The 4,132-nt window shown below is 56.2% G+C and overlaps 1 long non-coding RNA gene across 1 annotated transcript; it reads left to right on the forward strand.

Annotated features, from left to right (window-relative positions):
• Positions 1-318: 318 nt before the first annotated feature.
• Positions 319-3,345, forward strand: LOC129213826 (uncharacterized). Its single transcript, XR_008579545.1, has 3 exons — positions 319-418; positions 709-846; positions 2,013-3,345. It is a non-coding gene; the product is annotated as an uncharacterized LOC129213826 (long non-coding RNA).
• The last annotated feature ends 787 nt before the right edge of the window (positions 3,346-4,132 follow it).

Here is a 4,132-nt window from a genome sequence, read left to right on the forward strand (position 1 = left end):
AGTGTCCAGCAGCGATGCAGACAGGGATTAGTGACGGTGTGAGTGAGCTGTGCTCCCTCGGCCCTGGATGGTGATGGGGGTGGTGAGTGATACCCAGCCCTTGGCTGCCATTCGCAGTCACTGGGAGGTGACAGTTCCCCCCCCCCCCGCCCCGATAGCTGGTTATGGAAATACAGCCGGATGAAATGCAAAACCAACACAGACAGATAGGGCTTATGGGCCAGTGCTTCAGGATGGGACTTTTCCAGGAATACACTTATTCTGGAAATAAGACGACAGTTCCCAGCCTTTCTGGTCCCATGGGATGAGGGTGTTGATGGGGAAGCACCTACGGCACCCCTGCGAGACTGGACCTGCGAAAAGCCCCACCACGATGGGCAGAGGAGGAGCTGGAAAAGTTTGACTCAGCCCTGGCAAGGTGGGGTTGGTTTGTGTTAACCAGTTTGTGTGTTTGCACTGGGTGCAGGGCTGGCGACGGAGCTGAGCTCTGCCCCGACGATCCCCACCCCATGGCTGATGCTGCCCAGCATCCCCACAGACCCAGCGTGGATAAGCGTGCTGTTTGCCTTAAGGAGGGGAGGAAAAATACATCAATGTCTTAAAATGTGACCCTCCGGGTTATTCACTATGTAAATATATGCTCTTAAATAATCAAAGCTGTAGAAGTTAGTTAACATCTTCCTTGTGTCTCTGCCCGCCTCCTTGCAGATCTTCACAGTCTATGGCCATAAAGCACAGCCAAAACCGAGCTTATTCAGCTGAGGACCTGGGAACGATGGAGACCAAGAGACAGCCCAGGACTAGCGGAGATGGAGCAGGATGGAGAAAGCAGGATTATCGCCTGGGGTGAGGCTGGCATTGCCCGAATCGGGGCAGGGAAGGTCCAGCACCAGCCATGCTCCCACTAACTGGGATGCCCGCTGGACCCGGACGATGGCCTCTGTCTCCGGGCAAAAAAAGCCACGTACGTCCCTTTGACCACGGAAGCTTGGGAGTCCTGTTTGCCGCCAGCCCCTTTCCCCAGCAGCTGTGGGAGAGGCAAGCGGGCTGACTGGCTCTGGGACAGCCAAGCCTTCCTCCCTCCACAAGCCCTGGGCTCCCCTCCTCCCCGCCGCCTCCCCACCGCGGCACTGGCCCACAAACCCAGCTGCAAACCCAGGCTGCGCAACATGCTGGGAAACTGGGCGGGCGCCAAGGACTTTGATCCCCAGCCATAAACCCCTCCTTCCCGAGCCGACTTCTCTTGCGCCATAACCTCCTGGGGGGGGGGGCTGAGCTGACGCGTGCTGCCCCCGCCGCCTTTGCGGGCCCAGAAAAGGGGGTTTGGCTGTTAAAGGGTGGCATCACCTGCAGCCGGGCCCTGTAGAGGTGCTGTGCCGGTGCCAGGCAGATGCCTGTTGCACCAAATACCTGCATTTACCTTGGACTGCTCCCAAGCGCTGCCGCGCTCCTCCCCGGTACATCTGCATGTACCAGTGGTGGCAAGGCCAGCTGAAAACCTTCCCAGTTGGGAAACACCGAGCAGAGGGCATGTCCCTGGTGCGGCTCCAAGCCCCTTCTTCCAGAGATGCCCGGCGGGACAGGACAGGCGCCAGGGCCGGGGGTGCGGGTGCAGCGGGTGGCTGGAATTGCCGCACCGACAGCTGCATTATCAGAAGTGGATGTTAGTGTCTGCCTTAAAAACCTTAAAAAAGGAGGGTTGGGGTTCTTTTTCCTTTCCAGGGGGTGTTCAGCAGCCACACGTGCTCTGGCTTGGGGTGGGCAACGCTGAGCTGTTGGGCGCAAGCCCTGCACTGTGCCGGACGTGCAATATCAGCCTGGCTGGGTGTGAAAGGGCCACAGGTGCCCTCTGCTAAAAAGCTCAATGAGCCACTGATGAATGATTTCTTTCTCTCATTTTTGTTATCTTTATTTTAACTCCAACACCATCCAGCATGCTGGCGGAGCTGGGCCTTTAATGTTATTTAGAAGCAAAGATGGGAAACAAAGGGATTTTTTTTTGCTTACGCCAGATTGCAGCTTGATCAAATCAAGGCAAAACGGGGTCTGCACAAACACGGATGTATAAAAAGATGGCAGAAGAGCATCTGGGGCTTCTCGTACCAAGAAGCTTCCCACTGAGGCAAACACAAACCCTATCCCACGGTCCAAAATGCTGCCAGATCCTCGGAGAAGGTGATGATCCCCCTGAGCTGCTGCTGCAAACATCCCGGGTTTCCAGGCGGACACAGAACGTGCAGGACCAAGCCTCCTGCAGTCATGGCCAGCCCCGCCACGAGGTGCTTTTATTTCTCCATTCCATGGTTAAACCCAGATTTTCTCTGTTCTTGCTTGTCACTTTTATTAGTGTTTCTGCTCCTTTATTTATAACTGCAGCCTCGTCTCTCACACCCACGGACACACGTGTCAGCAAGACGCCTCTGTGCCGGGGGCTGATCATCCTGGGGATGCGCCTCAATCTGCCACTGCGTCCCTGATCGTCCCTGGGGGCTGAGAAGTTTAGGCAGCAATGCCATAAAGCCTTTAACGTCACGCCAGTGTCACCTAGCCGTGGCTTCCCAAGCACGGCAATAACTCCGAGTGCTTTTCCGCTCTGCCAAGTAACCTGAGTGACTTTCAGCATCCCCCTCGCTGTCTCCCTGCGGTTGGGCTCCAGCATACGTACACGCTGTCGGTCATGCCTGGACTTTATGATTTTGCAGCCTGGAGCTGCTCCCCTCCAGGGTGAGCACTTCGCTGGCAGCACCCAGGTGGGTCCTCCTGTATTTTAGGAGCATCCAGCCACCGCGGCTCCTGGTGCTGGCTGGGACCGAGCAAAACTCAGTGCATTGGTGCTGAGTGGTGGAGCTCACTGCAGGGCTGGGGCTGTTGCTGCTGGCCCCCGTGGTGCAGCATCGGCTCGGTAGCATGGGAGAGTTTCCTTTATTAGCCAGCGCACTGAACTTCCCTGTACCCCCCGTGAAGTTCCCATGAATCGGAGTGAAATCAGGGTTTGGCTCCGCGTCAGCCCCTGCACCGCTCCTGGGAGAGAGAAGGGCCTGGGTCTGGTCCCAGCGGAGGGGATGGAGGCAGCATCACCAGCACACCTTCACCCTCCCGCCGTGCCGACCGGGGCCGCGGCACCCACCAGCTCTGCAGATCTGAGCGTGGACATGGCACCTGGCCCTTTCTCCAGAGAAGGGAATTTTTTTTTTAATCAAAACAAAACCAAAATCCCAACCCCAAACATGTTTTTAAGGAGAAACAAAGATTAGAAATACTGTAAGCGGTGGAGACAAAGCACCAAAAATAGCATCCAAAGTTTCCTCTGTGCACTCTCCCTGCAGGCAGCCTGCACTATATTTGTCTTCACTTGCCATTTCTGCTGCAATCAATTTGCAATTGCCGCTGGCGAGGAACTCATCTATTAAAAGCTTGACTGAGATCTGTGGCTAAGATGTCTGTAATAAAAAAATCTGCCCATTTGTTTAAAAAAAAAAAAAAGCATCCTTCTCTGCAGATCCTCCTGGCCCCAACAAAATCCACTAAAATCATCACCAGCCGCGTTGTCCAGGCTCGAGAGCAGCTGTGGAAACCCAGCGCGGGTTTCCTTCCACATGGGGAGGGATTTGCTCTGCAGCCACTCAGCAGCTTGGAAGCACTTGGCGTTTGCTGCACATCGGTGCCTTATCTCCGCAGTTTGCTGCAGGCCACCCTGGGGAGGCAGATTCCTCCCGGGTCAATTGCTTTTATCATAAAAACAAATGTTTTCTATCATCTCTTTCATCCCAGGATGAAAGCGCAGATAGAAATCACGCGACTCCCCACGCTGCCTTGGTGGGCCACGCTGCTGGGTGCTCACTCTCCCCCCCCGCCAAAGAAATGGGGTGGGAGGGACAGGGGAGCACTCCCCACCTTTGCCAAAAAAAATGGGATGCCCGTGGGATGCTTTAAAAATAACCCCACTGGGCTCTCCAGGGGCACGCAGCTCTGCCCCCGGCTTTCTGCCCCAAAGCACCACGGCCGGGGCTGGCACCTGCCTGGTTTCTGCCAGACCCAGGCAGTGGCCGGGTGCCTGTCGGAACCCCCTCCGCTCGAGGCAGGGATGCGGAGAGCGGCAGGAGGGTGACGGGTCGTTCTGAGGAGGCTGAAG

This window comes from Grus americana, chromosome 16 (genome assembly GCF_028858705.1).
Source record: "Grus americana isolate bGruAme1 chromosome 16, bGruAme1.mat, whole genome shotgun sequence".
Lineage (NCBI taxonomy): Eukaryota > Metazoa > Chordata > Aves > Gruiformes > Gruidae > Grus > Grus americana.